This window comes from Dipodomys ordii, unplaced genomic scaffold (assembly GCF_000151885.1).
Source record: "Dipodomys ordii isolate 6190 unplaced genomic scaffold, Dord_2.0 Scaffold100, whole genome shotgun sequence".
Taxonomy (NCBI): domain Eukaryota; kingdom Metazoa; phylum Chordata; class Mammalia; order Rodentia; family Heteromyidae; genus Dipodomys; species Dipodomys ordii.
Genome location: NW_012267316.1, coordinates 7,600,346 through 7,620,205, shown reverse-complemented (window position 1 = coordinate 7,620,205; position 19,860 = coordinate 7,600,346). Strand labels below are relative to the sequence as shown.

The window sequence follows — 19,860 nt, the reverse complement described above, 5'->3', positions numbered from 1 at the left end:
CAAAACGATTGTTTTGCTTCTAAGGAAGAATACATTCTAAGATCTCCATGAACAACGGAAAGAATGGATTATACCAGTTCCAACTGTGCTTTCTCCCACAGATGCATACTGTGATGAAGGTTATGCATAAATTAGGCACAACACCTCATAATAAAATAGAACCATTATGACAGCAAACTATAACAAAAGTTATGTGACTGTAGAAGCAGCAGCATGCCATGAGAGTCACTTAACCACAAGCACTTGAAGCTACCACAGAGAATCCCACTCACATAGCTAAGTGCTAAGTGCCTGATGAGCAGATAGCATATACTGCATAGATAAACTGGACAGAGGAATGATTCTTGTTCTGGGTAAGGGAAATGGAGCAACACACTAAACAGAATGGCTCCCAGTTTAAGACTTACAAATTCTCCATGTAGTATTTTCCCAACCACCATTGTTGCTGGGTAACTGACACTGCAGATAGCAAAACCACAGTCAAGAGGTACTGTAAGATTAAATAAATACACCAGTATACCTCCAAAGATAGAAGGCTGGACATGGTGGCAGGTACCTCTTATCCCAGCAATTCAGGAGGTAAAAATTAGGAAGATTGGGCTTTATACTTAAAAGTTTGGGGGATAAAAAGTTAAAGCAACAAATTATCTAAGCAAAGTGGTACATGCCTATAATTTCAGCTGTGTGGGAGGTATAGGTAAGAGGATCATGGTCTGAGGCCTGTTAGGGCAAAAAAGCAGGAGACTGAATCTGTAAAATAAATAAAGAGATAAAATAAAAGCAAAAAAGTCTGGGGGGGGGCATGATTCAAGTAGTAGAATACTTGTCTAGTAAACTCAAGACCTTGAGTTCAAATACCAGTAATGGGGGTGGAGAAGAGGAAGATAAGAGGAAAGAAGAGGAAAAGAAAAGAGCAAGGCGAAGTTCTAATCTCATAGCAAATGTTTCCAGAGGCCTAGGGATACAAAATTGGAGTTCTAGAATGTTACACCTACCCTAAAGGTATCCAAATCATTTTGGACAGTAAAATTTCAAATAATTGCAATACATTTTGAATGTACTCTTGAAAGACATTGACTCATGGCCTTATCTATTTCAAATGTCAACCCCATATCTAAAATGGCATGTAGCTGCTGAAAATATACTCTGTGCACATTTTTCTGGAAATTAGCCCCAAAAATGTGTTTTAATGAATCAGATTAAAATAATTGTAGAAGGGGGAGTTCTGAGCTCAAATAATACAGAAACAAGGTATAGAGTTCTCAAAATTAATGTGCTTTTCATGTAATTGTGGATCAGACATAGTTTTGGAAATAATAGGTAGGGCAACAATAAAAAAAATTATACGAGGTGGGATCCAGTTTACTCCTACGTTCCCAAGAGGCTGAGATCGAAAGATTGTGGTTTGAAGCCAACCAAGGCAGAAAAATCTGTGATACTCTAGTCTCAAATTAACCAGCAAAAAGCCAAAAATAGAGCTTGGGCTCAAGTGGTACAGTGATAGTCTTGAGTGATAAAGCCAAGAGACAGCACCAGGCCCTGAGTTCAAGTCCCAATACCAGCACACACATACACACACACACACACACACACACACACACACGCACACATACACATATACACGTGTATGTGTGAAGCAGAAAATGCTAGATCTGTAATAAAAAGTAAACCAATCCTGTGAAAAGGAATAGAAGAACTGAAAAATGGAACTGTGAACTCCACGGTTTGAAAGAACAAACCGTTGGCCCTTGGTATTTGTGAGTAAGCTGTTTCCAAAATACCCTGCGCATGCTCGGTGCAGCACTGAAGATGTTTGATTCATTTCCCCATAGCGCACACCAGCCTCCACCAAAAACATGTTGCATCCCTGTAAATCTGTTTTTCACGTCACCATTTCAGTTAAACACACTGCATGTCTTTTTAGGCTGAGAGGGGTTCCCATAACTTTTGTCTTCCTTTTGGGGCCACCATTTGCTTTTAGGGAAGCAGGTTTTGACAAATAAAAGCAGAGAGACAGCAGATCCCACAATGGACAGTAACTTTGCTGCCTCCGCATAGCTGCAGTAGGAATTCAATGTTTTCAGTTTTGAAATTTTGTTTTACCATGGTTGGCCAAAAAAGTTTTATCAGGTTGACATTGTTTATCAGTTTTTGCATAGATTTGAGTTAAGATCCTCAGTTTCATTAGGATTTAGATTAGAGGTCCTCAGGTACTTCTGTTCCCCAGTGAGTGGCTATCTCCACAGCCATTTACTTTCGCTCAGAGACTTCATTTCTCGGTCTCAGGGTGTGCATTGAGAACCCAGCATGCAGGGCAAACTCTGGGGTATACTTCTATACCCCAGGCCCAGTGTTCCAAGGCCACTGTAATCCCTACAATAACTACTCCTATAGGGCAGCTCCGCAGCATCTCCACTGAGATCAGTGTGCCTCTCCATTCTGTTTTCACCTGTCATGTGTCCCTGTATTATGGTTGCTGTGCTCCACAGGGGCTTGGTATGCTCCCACTCCCTAGGGGCTAAGCTGAAGACTCAGCTTTCTGTCCTCATGCACATAGACAATAGCCTAAGAATCAAATACCCCTATGGCAGTAAGCACTTGACCATGTGAGGTAGTAGTATTTAATTTTTAGATAGAGCATCTTTCAGGTATACAATAGCCAGATGAGATGCTAAGGGGTATAGGAATGTTCATGGGAATACCATGAACATTCCCCTTACAAGACAGCAGTCCAGACAAGCAATCATGGAATCAAACCTGAGCTGGGTGGTAGGGATGAGGAGGACCTGGGCTTGAGAAAGGGTTCAGGTGACTGGATGTGGAGACAGACAATGGAGAACTGATCCTGAGATAACTCACATTAGTTCTGCAGGCTGAAAATCTAAGATGGAGGCACTAGCAGTGTTGGTTTCTAGTAAAGGAAAGCTCCCTTTCTGGCTCACAGACAACTGCTTGTTTCAGTATTCTCTCATGGAGAGAATGTACATATATATATACATATATATATATATATATATTTCTAGAGAGAGAGAGAGAAATGTGGTGTCTCTTCCTGTTATGAGGACACCACCTCCATCAGGTTACAACCTGTCCTATGACCCCATTGTACCTTAGCAACCTCCTTGAAGGTTCCATGTCCAGTACAGTCACATTGGTAGTTTGGGTTTCCACATACAAATTGGAGGTGAAGGAGGAATTGTTGGCTCCATAACTAGGGCTAAAGCAGATCACAAAGTTCAGCTGCCTTACCTTTGAGGCCTTGTGAGAACACAGGCTCACTGTGAACTTCTAGATTAAAGTGAAAATAGCCAGTTTCCATCTAAAGCCAACATATTTGAAAGCATTCATTCACATTACTAAAACACAGTCTGTGTGAGAAATACCTGAGAGTGGCCAGTTCTTGCCTCTGATCTGTCCATAAGCCACAAAGAATTTGCTATAAGTTATGCTCACTCACATGGAAGGCCATTGGCAGCATCCCTGAATCTAAAAGCATAATTGACCTAACCAAGTGTAGTAATCATTTTGTATTACTATAATGGAAATATCTGAGGCTGGATATATTTACAAAGAAAAGATGTTTCCACTGAAAGACTGAATCTTCTAATGGTCTTTCGTGGCCTCCTGGTGATCTGTTGGTCTCCAGGTAGTTTAGGGTAGCACATAGCAAAAGAAAAAGAAGTGTGTGTGTGTGTGTGTGTGTGTGTGTGTGTGTGTGTGTGTTCCCCCTCTTCTTATGAAACCCAGCAGTTCAAAAATGGGGCCACTACCCTAATGAGTTTATCTAATCCTAATCACCTTCCAAAGGCCCCACCTCTAAACTCCACAGATTAAATTCCATCTTAATACTTCACCATGGAGATTAAATTTCACCACATAAAGAAGCTTTAGTGGGCACATTAAAGCCATGTACCTAACACCAGGTATGCTATCCAGAGTTTTCATCTACTTGAACTCATTTAGAAAGCAAGGATGCGTTCATTATTGACGTGAGTTTTCTGCTGGAGACTGGGGAAGCCAAGACAGGAACTGAGGAAAACATACAGGAAGGAGTTGGAAGAGGAAGGAATTGCTCAGCAGTGTCCACCAAGAATTCTGGGCAATAATGCTTGAAAAGAAATGCACCAGATTTACCAGTTTGTGGGATGAGTAGCTGAGATTATAGGTGTGAACCCCCAGCGCCTGGCCAGTTTTATAGTTTTCAGTGAAACTCTTCAGTGGATTACAGGACTTTCCCTTGAATGGAGACCAGAAGAGCCCGAAAATTGTCTAGCCAACTCAAGTCTATGAAAAGTTTCCAAACATACCCCTGACTACTAGGGCTGAAATCATCTCATGACATTGAAAGTGATCATTTCAGCTTTAGTTCTTGTTGTTTTGGGTTTTCTTTGCAGTTGATGATGGTGGTGGTATGTGTGTACACCAGTTTGCTGTCTCTTAGCTTTTTCACTCAAGGCTAATTCTCTACCACTTGAACTACAGCTCCACTTCTGGCTTTTGGGTAGTTAATTGGAGAAGAGTCTCACAAACTTCCTGCCCAGTCTGGCTTTAAATCAAGATCCTCAGATCTTAGCCTTCTAGATAGATCATTTCAGTTTTTCAAACATGATGTAATGCTGGGTGCCGGTGACTCACACCTGTAATCTTAGCTACTCAGGAAGCAGAGATCCAAGGATCTCCGTTTGAAGCAAGCCCCGAGACTCTTATCACAGTAATTGCAATCACTCCGTACATCACCTTTAATAAAAACAAATATTTTTAAACTACTCCAAAATGCACTATTTAGGTAGATCAGGCTACATAAAGAACTGTAAGCAATAAATAAATAAATAATAAATAAATTATTAACACTTAATACCATGTCTTGTTTGGGGGTTTATTTGGGGTTTTTTGTTTGGTTTGGATTTTTGGTTTCAATCTGAAATCAACTCTTTTACTGAAAAAGGAGTTTAGATCCTGTCATCTGAAGCTGTGATTCACTGTGTTAAGGCATTAGTGAAACTGACCCCCCTGGTTTCAGAATTTCTTTACCAGGCTGAACTAGGGACAGCACAGGCTCTGGGCAATGAGCCTACCCTGTGTGATACAGCTGTAATAAAGGCATGTTAATGGACATTTGTCCAAAGTCACAGAATACCTGCAACCAGCTGCAAGCTCTGCTGTGACTGGGTGGTGAGGAACTATGTGAAACAGCTTTATCAATCACTTCAAATGCAAAGCGCTGTGGGGGCAGGGCAGGCTGCTCATAGAGAGCATATGGCAGGACACGTGGGAACTAATGGGGAGGAGGGAGCACTGTGGGCCCTGCAGAGGAGTGTGGTTTATTCTAATTAGCTCATGGCAAGACTACAAGCCCCACCTCTCCTCTTAAAGAGACCCAGGTAAGTTGACTGAGTAGGAAAGACTGTCCCATTATAGAAACCGATGGTTTATGAATAAGAAAAGCATTTCTTTTGGGGAGGGGAGGGGCGGTCCTGGGACTTAAGCTCAGGGCCTGAGTGCCGTCCCTGAGCTGCTTTGGGCCACAGCATCACTTCAGGCTTTTTTCTGAGTAGTTTGTTGAATCTCACGGGCATTCCTGCCCAGGCTGGCATTGAAACATGATCCTCAAATCTCAATCTCCTGAGTAGCTAGGATTACAGGCATGAGCCACTGGTGCCCGGCTCAAAAAGCATCATTCTAGATCTTTGCAACTACAGTTCTGGGTAAGCAGGTTGTTCGGCACCACCAAAACTTTTCACTGGCACTGCATTACCCACGTCGTGCTGGAAAATGTGAGTGTCACACACTGGCCCTGAGCTCTTCAGGCCATTGGGAAGCATTCATAAGCTGTCCTATGCCCAAGCCTTGTCAGAAGGAATTTCTGCATTACCACCTGCAGCTGTAACCACCTGCTGCTGTATCATATCCAGAGTCACCACAGAAAGGACCTTCAAAGCCAGACATTGGTAGCTCACACATGTCATCCTAGCTACTTAGGAGGCTGAGATCTGAGGATCATGGTTCAAAGCCAGCCCAGGCAGGAAAGTCCATGGGACTCTTATCTCCACCAGAATACTGGAAGTGGCAGAGCACTTGCCTCAAGCTGAAGAGCTCAGGGACAATGCCCAGGCCCAGAGTTCAAGCCTCACAATTGACAAAAATAAATAAAAGAAAGGACCTTCTGATTACCCCTTTCTGCTCTTATGGCAGCTTAGGGGAAATGGGAATGAACACAATGACAGGTAAAGCCATTGGCTGGTACAACACACAGCTGAATTCAGTGTTGTCTAATCCTAACAAAAGAGACACATAAGAGGTGGAAGTGCTGGCGTAGGATTAATATTCACAAAAAAAAATAAATAAATAAAAGGATTAATATTCACTCAGTGAGTCCCTCTAAGTGTAACAATTTGGTGAGTCTAAGTTAGAAAAAGATATACTTGCTGGACACCAGTGCCTCACTCCTGTAATGTAATCCTTAGCTACTCAGGAGGCTGAGATCTGAGGGTTGAGGCTCAAAGCCAGCCAGGGCAGGAAAGTTTACAAGACTCATCTCCAATTAACCACCAAAGTGCCACACCAAAGTGTGGCTCAAGTGGTAGAACACCAGCCTTGAGTTAAAAAGCTGAGATAGTGCCCACATCCTGAGTTCAAGTCTCAGTGCTGGCACACGTGAGCAAGCAAGAGAGCATATACATGGCCTAGACATATACCATCTTGGCTGTCTTCCTTGTTAGCAATTGGTCTTGGGTTAAATAATGAGAATTGGCTGGCTTTCTGATTGGTTGGTTCCTCTTTCTGTTTCCTGTAAAGCTGTGGCACAAAAGGTTTACTAACATCCTCATTTCCTCATTCTTATCCTTCTTACCTTCTCATTCTGTTATAGTCCCTTGCCCCCAATTTATTGTCAGGCAGGTTTCAGTTTTTCAACTTATCTTCCCATCTGCAAGCTGTATAGGGCACAATTCCCTGACTGCTGTTCTACTAACCCATATTATAAGGAGAAGGTTCAGAAAGAGGCTATTTTGGTGTAACAGAAGCAACTGCATCTAAACCTGAAGGTACCAGGGGAACGCTTACATTATCTGTGAAGCCCTGGCTTGGCTTTTGTGCAGGTGCTTCCCTGGGTATTAGAGATGTACAAGGTGAAAGGCACTTTCAGCCCTGATTTTTTTTTAAAAAATTGTCCTTAAAATAAGAATCTAAGGGAAGCTAGAGTACTGGTGGCTCACACCTATAATCCTAGCTACTCAGGAAATTGAGATGTGAGGCTCAAGGTTCAAAGCCAGACCAGGCAGGAAAGTTTGTGAGACTCTTATTTCCAGTTAGCCACCTGAAACCCAGAAATGAAGCTGGTTCAAAGTGGTGGAGCACTAGCCTTGAGCAAAATCACTTAAAGACAGTGCCCAGGCCCTGAGTTCAACCCCAGCACCAAAAAAGAAAAAAAAAAACTAAGAGAATTAATAAATAATAGAGCACCAATATTATTTCATTTTATGAACAAAGTAAATGGCAGCTTGTGGGTCAATATTATCATAGCAAAAGTTCTCATAAAAACCTCTCACATCTGCCTTCCTTAGGGCATTTTAAGCTGGGCACTGGTAGCTCACGCCTGTAATCCGACCTACTCAGGAGGCTGTGATCTGAGAATCATAGTTCAAAGCCAGCCCGGGCAGGAAAGTCAGTGAGACTTTTATCTCCAATAAACCACTAGAAAACTGGAAGTGGTGCTGTGGCTCAAGTGGTAGAGCACTCGCCTTGAGCTGAAGAGCTGAGGGACGGCGCCCAAGCCCAGAGTTCAAGCCCCACGATGGACCAAAAAAAGAGAGAGAGAGAGAAAAAAAAGATGGCATTTTACTAGTGGAGGATGATGAGAAGGTAGATCCTTAATTGCTATAGCAGTTTTGACTTTGGTATATACATGTATAATAATGGATGCAAACTTACCTGTAAAAGCATATGAGCTGGATTCCCTGTTCTCCAAGGAGTCAATGAAAGAAGCCCAGAGAATCTGCCTCTGTAGGGGTCCAGCAGGATCCCTATCTTGCCTAATGGAGTAAAGGATGAAGAGGATGAGAGTGAGTAGTGGGGTAATGTGGTAGGGAATGTGGATCAGAGTGTGCCTCACAGATCTATATTAGGAACTTCACTTTATAAGGTATGCCATTGTGGAGCCCTGGAGATTATACATGACACACACACACACACACAAAAGAAATGTTAGCAAGCACCAGTGGCTTATGCATGTAGTCCTAACTATTCCAAAAGCTGAGATCTGAGGATCACAGTTAAAAGCTTATCCCTAGCAAGGGGGGAAAAAAAAGCCAAAAGTGAAGCTGTGGCTCAAGTGGTAGAGCACTAGTCTTGAGTAGAAGCTAAGGGACAAAACTCAGACCCTGTGTGTTCAAGTCTAAGACTGGCACCAAAAAAATTTTTTAATCTTATTTTTTAAATCAATTCATTGTGAAATTGGGGAATTATTTGGCCAAAACAACTCCCTACTTAAAAGCAGTAAGCCATGTTTATTACTGTTAAAAGAACAATATCAATTTTTTAGGGTTTTGATTGCATTCTTTTCATTCTTGTAATGAAAATGTTTTGCAACCTTTGGAGTGCAGTGGAGGCCCCATCCAGAAAACAAACAGCACCTTTTTTCCTTGGATAGCCGAGTGCAACACACTTTGACAGCAGACGTTTACCTCTGTGTCACAGGTTGGAAAGAAATCACCGTAAAATGAGTAAATGCCAACTCACAGCGTAGAATCTCGTACTGGGGCTTAAACTCAGGGCCTATGCACTGCCCTTTCGTTTTTTCACTCAAGGCTACAGCTTCACCAATTGATCCACAGCAACACTGCTGGCTTTTTGATGATTAATTGATAAGAATCTCCTAGAGGAGCTACGAACCTGTGGTTCAAGCCTGTAATCCTAGCTACTCCGGAGTAGTAGATCTGGGACAGGAAAGTCTAGGAGGACTCTCTTATCTCCAGTTAACCAATATAACAAGCCAGAAGTGGAGCTGTGGCTCAAGTTGTAGAACATTAGTCTTGAGCAAAAAAGCTCAAGGAGAGTGAGTAAGCCCTGAGTGCAAGCCCCAGGACCAATACCAAAGGAAAAAAAAAAAATCTCACAGACCTAACTCCCCAGGCTGGCTTTGAACTTCTAGGCATCCTGAGTAGCTAGGATTCTAGGTGTGAGCCACCAGTGTACACAGCTACAATGTGAAATCTTTTGAAAATTCTTGTATTCTGTACTCAGAAAACAGAAGACTAGCATAGGTCAGAGGCCACTTGTGTTTCCTCTCCTGGGGAAAAGAAAAAGGCAGTTCCCTGAAATTAGACGAGTTACAGAAGTCTGTAAACATGTGACTCACCAGCACCACTAGTGAACCAGACCCAGAGAATGGCCACCAGGCCTCTGTGCAGGAGGAGAGAAGGAGCAGGCAGTGGTCAGACTTCCCCCTTTCCAGAAGTATCAGAGGCCAGTAGACAAGCCACAAGTCCATGCCTCTCCTGACAAGGAAGGCAGAGACAAGGCCAAAGCCAGCCTGTCCCCAAAGAGTGAGTGCATGCCACAAATCGATCAGCTGTTAGATTTATGGGACAATTTGTATACTCAGAAGTTTGCCCGCACTGTGTTCTTGCGTATTCACTTGTTGACTCCGTAGCACTTACTGACATTGACCTTGTCTCAAACTCTTTTCAATGGACATTCTTTTCTTTTTCTTTTTCTTTTTTTGCCAGTCCTGGGGCTTGAACTCAGGGCCTGGGCACTGTCCCTGAGCCTCTCTTTGCTCAAGGCTAGCGCTCTACGACTTAAGCCACAGCACCACTTCCGGCCTTTTCTGTTTATGTGATACTGAAGAATAGAACCCAGGGCTTCATGCATTGCTAGGCAAGCACTCTACCACCAAGCCACATTCCCAGAGTGCTCCAATAAGCATTCTACAGAGATGTCCTCAGGAGACCAGGCAAAGCCAAAAAGCCAGTTCTGGTCAAAAAGTAGTGCCCCTTCAAGAATGTGTGCCAGCTTTTCTTAGATGCATGGAAGATGTACCACATCCCATGTATTCCATGCTTTTCCCTACACATGCATAGTTATGCATACTTAATACATTTAGCAGTAGTTACAACAGTTATAACAACATATGTCATAAAAGTTATTTAAACTTATAATTTGTTTCTGGAATTATCTATGGAATATTGCCCCTATAGTGGGAAACTGAGCAGCAGAATGTGACCCACTGATGGAAAACCTGTACAGTGTAAATTAGCACCATGCAGGCACAAAGGTCCTGGAGTCAGAAAAGCCTGACCTTCCTACTAAAACTAAAATTTGTGGGATATATTTCTAGTTTTTTGTTTGTTGTTTCCTGTGACTGTCTTGGAACTTGAACTCAGGACCTAGGTCACTGTCCCTTAGCTTTTGCACTTAAAGACAGTGCTCTACAACTTGAGCCATAGCTCCATGTTTGATATGTAATTGAAAATAAGAGTCTCACAGACTTTCCCACCCAGCTGCCTTTCGATCTGTATCCTCAGATCTCAGCCTCCTGAGTAGCTAGGATTACAGACATGAGCTTATATTTCTGTTCTTAAAGTTGAGTTGGATGAATGCCCCACTGCAAGGAGAGTGCTGGATGGCAGCATATTAACAGCCCACTTAGCGCAAATGAGAGATGACCTTTTTTCTAGTTGTGACAAAATTCCACATCTGTGACGGTTCTGTTTATTCAAAGTTTGGTTCAAATGGAGTCTCACTCACTAATGTGACATGGGAGGGAATATCCCTGGTGTCTTAGGAAATATTTTTTTAATGTCATTATAGGTTTTCTTTTTTTTTCATTTTTTATTGTCAAGGTGATGTATAGAGGGGTTAAAGTTACATAAGTAAGGTAATAAGTACATTTTTGTCAAACTTGTTACCCCTTCCCTCCTTTTTCTCCTACTTTTGCTCCCCCTCAAACTCTTCCCCCCAATTTCCAATATATTGTCTTGTGAATATTGCTGTTACATTGGTTCCCCCTTGTCCTTTGTCTCATTATTCTGTTGTTCCCCTACTCTTCCCTAATTCAGATAAACATATATACAGACCAGGGTACCAAAATCAAATACTGTGATGACAAGGGATATATACCATGGGAGAAGAACATACAAAAGAAACAAAAAAAATCACATAGTACATTAAAAACAACAAAAAAGAAAAACCTCTTGTGTCCGTGTCTTGGCGTTCACTTCGCTTAGCATCATCTTTTTGTTTGTTTTTGCTTTTGTTTTTTTAAAAATTTTTATTGAGATTAAGTGATTACATAAACTTCACAAATTCAGAGTATTGTCAGATAGTGATCTTAGTTAAAGTCACAAACACATTCTAACCTTCACAAGGCAATTTGTCATTATCATGGCCTATAATGTTTGTGAATTCTATGAGCTTTGACAATACAACTATTTCTTCCCCATCAGTTGATATGTACATTTCTTTCTTTTGTTTTGTGTAAGCTATTCCCTCTTTCCTGCTCATTCTCTCCCTCCCATTGCTGCCCTTGAGTTGTTTAGTTCATTTTTATCAATGTCTAGTGCAGCTGATGGGCCCCTCTGTTGTATATTTTCTCATTTCCCTCTGATTCTGATCCCTCCTCCTAGCTTCCCTCAGATGAACACATACACACACACACACACACACACACACACACACACACCATATATATGGTCAAGAACATGGAGTCATTTAGAAATGATATGACAAATTGAATGGAGGTCCTTTGTTTCTCAAGTCCTGTTTACTTTGTAGTATCTCCTTGCATTTCAGATTTAACATCCACACCTCAGGGAGACATGTGCCAATACCAAGCTGTCTTTGTTATTATGGCTCTGTAGTAGAGCTTGAAATCTGGTATCGTGATCCCTCCCGCATTGTTTCTTTTGCCTAGAATTGCTTTGGCTATTCTCGGTCTTTTGTTATTCCATATGAAATTTTGATTGTTTTCTCTATTTCAGTCATTGGGAGTTTAGCATCATCTTATATGGTCATATGCACATAGCTATTGAGCTTTTCTGCTCATCTGCTAGGATTAGCCTAGACGTATGCTAATTATTGCAATTAAGGGAAACCATGGGACCTATGTTCTTTGGGTCTGGCTTACTTCACTTAATATGATTTTTTTCCAAGTATTTCCATTTCCTAACAAATATAGGTTTTCATTCTACAAAGGAACTCAGTGTGCTAAATATGACCAGTTAAATAGCATAGAGAAAGCAGTATTTTCTTCCTGTGCCAGTGATGGGTGGCAAGCTATATAACTGAAGTACTTCACACAGCACTGTATTTTGGAATCATTTTAGTGTGAGAGCATACTGTCATTAGCTACTTTGTAAATACTCCCTGGAGCTAAAAGGCATAGAGAGAGAGAGAGATGTGTTAGCCTAGTGGAGAGTGTATATAGGGTATTCAGGTCCATTTCCTTCTCTTGGCCTCATGATATTTTCTCAGAAGCAAGGTTGCCTGACATTTAGCTTAGGTATAGTAATGGTCTTTGGTCCAGCCCACAAGTGACAAAGGAGCTTGATGTTGGTAGCCCTTGTCACTGGCTGGATGAGGAATGCTCCCTGGCAGGTAGAGGGAGGCAGAGACTCTCCACACTGATTTTGGTTCTGCTGACAGTTTTCAGCCTAAGCCTATCCCCATCTGCTAAGTGTAAATTATCCATGATTTTAGTCATCTGTGTCCAGGTGCTCATTTAGAAACACAGGTGAAAGGGTTTCTAGGGTAATTTCAAAACTCCAATTACTCAGTTCACAACACCAAAGCATTCTTCAGTGAAGTCACGCCAACATGGGTCATACCTAGCACAGTGAATGGACTTCTAGGTTGCCTGTTGTGAATAATGCCCCAGTGAACACAAGTATTGCTGCTATCTCTTGGTTTTGAGTTGGGGGGGGTGGAGAATAGCTAGAGGTAGCTGGGTTATGGGGTAGTTCTAATTTTATTTTTATTTTAGGGAGTTCCAGACTGGTTTCCATAGAAACAGCATCATTTTTTTCATTCCCACCAATAGAGGAGTTTTCATTCCCACCAATAGAGGAGAAGAATTCTAAGTTCTCCACAGCCTTGCCAACACTTGCTAGCATTCATTTTTTGATGACAGCCTGGCCAGCAATCATGGGGTGACGGCTCCTTGTGGATTTCATTCATATTTCCCTGATAATTAGTGATGTTGAGCACCTTTTTACAACCTGTTGGTTATTTGTACATCTTATTTCAAGAAATGTCTGTCTCTTAACCAATTTGAGGGTTATTCAGTTTGTGCTGTAGAGTTGGAATCATTCCTTACATATTTTAGAAACTAGACCCTTATCAAATCTATGATTTCCTACATTTTCTCCATTCCATGGCTGCTTTCTCTTCTCTGAATTGTTTCTACTGCTGTGTGGAAGCTCTTTAGTTTGTAATGGCCCGACTTACCTGCCTGTGATTGAGGGCTATGTCCAGAAACCAATGGCCAAACCCATGTCAAGAAGCTTTTCCCTGTGTCATTTTCTACAGGTCGTATAGTTTCAGTTCTTACATTTACGTCTTCAATCCATTTTGAGTTGATTTTTGTATATAGTATAAAATAAAAGCTCATTCTTTAGCATTTGGATATGCAGTTTTTCTAATAACACGTTGAAGAGACTGTCCTTTCCTCGTAGTTAAAAATCAGTTGAAGGGCTGGGAAGGTGGCTCAGTGATAGAGTGCTTGCCTAACATGCATGAGGCCCTGGGTTCAATTCCTCAGCACCACATAAGCAGAAAAAACTGGAAGTGGCACTATGGCTCAAGTAGTAGAGCGCTATCCTTGAGCTGAAGAGCTGAGGGACAGCGCCCAGGCCCAGAGTTCAGGCTCCACGACCGACAAAAATAAAAATAAAAAAATAAAAATCAGTTGACCTTATGCAAGGACTTACTTCAGGGCTCTGTTAGCTGTTAACTTTAATTACCATATCTCTATGTTTGAAAGCAGGAAGTATGATGCCTCCAGCTTTGTTTTTCTCTCACAAGGTTGTTTTGTCTACTTATGGTCTTTTATGAATTTTAGGATTATGTTTTAATTTCTACAGAAAATGCCATTAAGATTTTCATGGACCAGGCATAGTAACCATGCCTGTAATCTCTACACCTGAGAGGGTATGAAAAGAGGATGGCAAGCCCAAGACCAGCCTAGGCTATTAGAGCAACACATTGCTTGAAAAGAAGAAAAGAAAGGGAGGGAAGGAAAGGAAAAAGAAAGAAAGAAGAGAAGAGAAAGGAAAGGGAGAAGAAAGAAGAGGAGAGGAGAAATATCTTCAGAGGGTTAATATTGAATCTGTAGTAGCTTTGTATAGCATACACTTGGTAATAAAGTCACAAACACAAAATGTCTTTTCGTTTATTTGTATGTTATTTAGTTTATTACATCACTGTTTAGTAGTTTTCAGTATACAAGACTTTTACCTCTTTGGTTAAGTAAATTCTTAAGTATTTTACTGTTTTTATGTTTTGATAAATGGGATTTTCTTACTTTCATTTTTATTTCTCTCTTTTATTTAAATAACTTTAAATAACTGTCAAATATGAGCAACATGGGACTAAGAGTGGTTAACTGAGAAGTTAGAAAGAAAACATCATTATTGTTATAAAAGACAGTGTCCACTTATGCTTTCATATAAAATCAAACAGCCAACATGAAGAGTAAAGAAATCAGGGAGATGGGAGTGGGGTGAGGAGGCATAATATGCAAGCCCTGTAGTGTCCCTAAAGTTGAGTGTGGAAGTAACAAGCTTACATTTATAAAGTTTATATACATTATACTAATTGTAATTTTCAAAATGATATATTCTGCACAGGACAAAAGATATGCCTAAGCAACATACCACATTTGCACAAGGCCACTGAAAGTCAGGGATATTAGTAGCAAATGAAAAAGCTTAACTCTATGGCAGACTGAGCCAAGATTTCAGTTTGGTATTCTATAAGCCCCAACTTGTAAACTATTATACAAAAGCTACATGTAAGGACATAGTTTTTTTTTGTTGTTGTTGTTGTTTTTTAAGGAACTCTTGTGCTTCTGGTTGGCACATTATCTACTTTCCAATATGTGAAATTAATACAGACATTTGTGAAAGGTTGTACAAAACTATTGTATATACAAAAATGGCACAAAAGTGAATGCAACACAATCACTGCACATGCACGCTTCATTCACATCTTCCACCATGAAAGGGTTATAATGCCACAAAACTGGGGATGAGCTTCAGCAACAGCTGCTAAGCACTGAAGCTACACAAGTTATACTGGAATGGAACAAATATTGCCCAAGGGAGATTCTACTGTGAACGCTGAGACAGGTTGAAGGCCATTAAAGACAGTTTCCAATCTTGTGGAGCCCCATCAACTTGTGTTTGAGTTATATGACCTGCTTTCCAACTGTGGTCTTAAAAGTTCCATTTTACAAAATCCAGAAGGAAATACAAAAGAAATCAAAACAAGAGAGGTCATATTAAACAGGAGTTAGCGTATGAAGCTATAATTAAGATGGAGAAAGAAAACCAAAACATTAAAATGGTACAACTTGCTTTGTTACTTGTTGGAACCAGTCCTACATTAGAAGTTAGGTAATATATACAATTATTCCATGTCCTTCTCATCAGTGCACTGTTAAGCTAGTCAAAACCTCTACACAGGAACAGTCTCTTACAATAGTAGCACACACTACCACTACCTGCAAAACTGTCAGTCTCAAAAGACTTAGTGAATGAAAAGAAACAGAAGTGGATAAGTAACATATTAAGGAGGAATAATGGGAATTAGAAGATTCATGCAGTGCAGCTTTTTTAATTAGCCAGCCAGCTTGCTAGCGACGAGGGATGGTTTCCACTGAGGAAGGTCCTGTGGAGTGGGAATGTGGTCCCCAGTGACCTCTGTCTTGTCTGGAGCTGCAGTGGACAGTTGCTTGTTCTTCATCTTTGCTTTAACCATGTTGTAATCTCCAGAATCAAAATAGTTTTGCCCTTTCTGCAATTGTTTCCTTAGAAAATCTGAACCCACAGGCTTTTGTCCCAGGTGAGGATATCTTGCTTTTAATTCTGCTTCTTCACCTTTCTCAGGACTAGTCACTTTATCTTCCATTTCCTTCTGCTCCTCAGCCAAGGCTGCCTCAGGGACTTCCGTGGACATGATGCTCCCTAACCCCATTCCTCCACCTTGGCGACATCCGAGCACTTTTTTATTTCTCTCTTTATATAGAAATGTAACTGATTCTGTGTCCTGTAGCTACTGAATTTATTTATTCTAACTTTTCTAGGTGGAATCTTAATGTTTTCTACCTATAGTATCATGCCATCTGTGAACAGATAGTTTTGGATCTTTCTTTCCAACGTGGACACCTTCTATTTATTTTTCTTGCTTAATTGCTCTGTCTAGGACTTCTAGTGCTGCACTGGATAGACATGATATCTTGTTTCCAATCATAAACAAAAACTTGCAGTTTCTCAGCACAGAGTATGATGTCAGCTATGGCTTTTCATGTGTGGCTTTCATTTTTTCAAGAGAAAATCCTTCTATGATTCAATTATCAAGACTTTTTAATCATGAAAAGGTGTTGAATTTGCATCTATGGAGAAGATCATGTGACTTTTAGCCTTCATTCTGTTTGATTTGCATATTTTAAACTGTCCTTGCATCCCAGTCAGGAAGGAATAACTCACCATGGTTGTGGCCTATTCTTCTTTTAATATGCATTCAGCTTGCTAGTATTTTGTTGGAAATTTTGTATCCATAGTCATTAGGGATCTTAACCTCATTATTTTTCCTGCAGTGTTTCTGTTCAGCTTTGCTATCTGGTAATCTAAGTTAAAATACTACATAGATCATAGGATATTAATGTTATTTCAGAGATTAAATATATGTCAACTTAATCTTTTGATGGCTCTATAGCGATAAGATTCACAAACCAAATTGCAGGCTCAATCGTAGTTTGAGAAGGGTAACAAACAAAGGAGTTGGAGAGAACATTCCCACTAGTTCATGTGTGCCAGCCAGATTAAACTTTTATTATGTTAGTTTGACTATGAATGAACATACTTTGACACTTCAAAATATTGGAGGAATATAAAAGCAAAATTTCTTACTGATATTAGAAAAAGACCTAAGCTAGAAATTATAAAAATCATCTTTAAAGAAGGGGTGAAGCTAAATGTGGCAGTATACTCCTGTAATACCAGTACTCAGGAGGCTGAAGTAGGTAAAGCATGTATTCAAGGCCACCCTAGGCTATATAGTGAAACCTTGCCTCAAGGAAATTAAATCAAGCTTTAAAATGAGAGAAATAGAAAGAAGGAAAGAAAGAAAGAGAGAGGGGAGGGAGGGAGGGAGGCAGAAAGAAAGAAAGAGAGAGGGGGAGGGAGGAAGAAAGAAAGAAAGGAAAGAAAGAGAGAAAAAGGGGAGGGAGGGAGAAAGAAAGAAAGAGGGAGGGAGAGAAAGAAAGAAAGAGAGGGAGGGAGGGAGGGAAGGAGGAGGAAGAGAGAGAGAGAAAGAAAGAAAGAAGAAGAAGGAAGGAAGGAAGGAAGGAAGGGAGGGAAAGAAAGAAAGACAGAAAGGGAGAAAGGAACAAAGGAAGGAAGGAAAAAGGAAGGAAGGAAGGAAAAAGGAAGGAAGGAAGGGAAAGAAATGAGATGATGATACTTTGCTTTCTCTACAAAACTATCCTTGTAATGATTATCAATACACAACTTTAAAATAACATAGCTAATAATAATAAAATTAGTCAGGTGCTGGTTGCTCATGCCTATAATTCTACCTACTCAGGAAACAAGGATCTAAGTGAGAATAGGGGTTTGAAGTTAACTTAAGCAATAAAGTATATGAGAGTCATTGCCAATCCACCAAAAAGCTGAAAGTGGAGCTGTGGCTCAAGTGGTGAAGCACTTTCCTTGAATGAAAAAGCTAAAGAACAGCATTCAGGCCCTGAGTTCAAGTCCCAGTACCAGCACAAAATTAATTAAGTTAAATTAAATAACATATACTTTAATAAATCAATTATAGTAGCACTGTGTAAATTCCAGGCCCTTGTTTAGTGAATGGCTTCCCATAGGCCCTCAGTTACAGCTGGAGGCACTTAGAATAAAATTTTACCTTCCAGCTCACAATTCGCTTATGGTGACCCAAAGATGTGTCCTCTGACCTTTGTTATTTCCTCCATGTTGATTTAAAGTGAATATATGAAACATACATGAAATTCATAAATTATCTTGGGTCTTACTATCTTCCTGTCAACATTCCATTATATTGTAAATTAATCACTTCTGATTGAAAGTTAAGTGGAATCTCCTTGATTTCACGGTTTTATGTGTTAGGAAAATGGAAGAGAAAGGAAGGAAACAGGCCAGACTTCCACAGGCAAGGATGTTTGCTGAGATGTAGCAGCAAGAGACACAGCCTTCCCACAGGCTTGGAGACTGTGCAAAGAGCTGGGACAGGAGTTGGGTTTTTATGGGTTCTGAGCAAGGAGACAGGGATTACGTGAGTTTAGTATTAAGGGAAGGGTAGACTGCAGGTGCAGGCAGAGAATAGGGTAAATATTCCCTTATCCAATGCCTCACGCTTTTTAAATGCTCAAACAGCTCTACATCTGTCTTGCCTAGACAGCTTGACCTTCGCAGGATACAGTTTTTAGTCTTCCAACCTCTCAGCCCTTTCCTGGCCTCACAGCTTGGCCTCAGAGCCTTATAAGCTAGGCCCACAGTGCAATGTTTACAGCCAGGCTCAGGTGGGACTGTCCTGCGTGTGTCAGGCAGTCTGCACGTATCTTCAGTGGCTTGCCTGTTGTCTGTGCACCTGGGAAAACAGCGTGGAGGGCAATCCTTCAGGTTCCATCTTTGGATACCTAGAAAGAATGGGCCGAGAGGAAAGAGACAAGTCCTTTAAAATTTTGGAATTTGGAAATTTTCATTGAACAGTATAAGGAACTTAACACTCCAGGAATTGTTATTGGAGATTAGAAAAAATATCTTGGAAATCTGTGTGGAAATAGAGCTCTCTCTTACTGCTTTAACTTAGCACAGGAAGTAAAACAGATAACTTTATTTACCAAACAGATACTACTGTCTTCTAAATGACTCTGTGACAGGAAATTTGCATACAAATGCACTTTTGCCTTATAATTTTAGGTTAAATTACTTAACAAATCAGTCTTCAACAATAGCAAATTCCAGAAGCAATTCAATGCTTAATCATAAAGATTGTCAATGATTTGTCTCTTCTCAAAACATTTCATTTGAGCCCTGAACTCAAAATTTCATGGTAAAACATTACCCAGGTGCCCATGGTTCACTCCTGTAATGTAATCCTAGCTATTCAAAAGACTGAGATCTGAGGATTGCAGTGTGAAGCCAGCCAGGGCAGGAAAATCTGTGAGACTATTACCTCCAATTAACCACCAAAAACTGGAAGTGAAGCTGTGGCTCAAGTGGTAGAGTCCCGGGCTAAAGTAAAAAAGCCAATCACCTTAGAAGAGGAGCTCAAGGGCTCAATAGCTACGTGCATACGATCATATAAAATGATGCTTATTGAAATGAACCCCAAGAAATGGAATTTACTTATGGTACTATGTATACTTTATTGTACTGTTTGTGGTTCTTTTTTTTCTGTTTTTCCCCTTTTTGTTGCTGTTTTTTATTTCTGTACCTTTGTCTCGTATGTAAGTTTACTTGGTTTGGGAAGGGGAATGGGAAGTATAGAAGTGTTGGGACAGAGGGTGAAGTAATTCAGCAGTGATATTCACTAGCCACTATGCTGAAAATGAACTATACAACTTAGAGGATTGGGGGTCAGGAGGGAAAAAAAACTGGGAGAAAATGAGGGAAG

General features: G+C 40.7%; 1 pseudogene; it reads right to left on the bottom strand.

The window, feature by feature from the left end:
* Positions 1-15,684: 15,684 nt before the first annotated feature.
* LOC105993813 lies at positions 15,685-16,193 on the bottom strand (annotated as a pseudogene).
* Between the last annotated feature and the right edge of the window lie 3,667 nt (positions 16,194-19,860).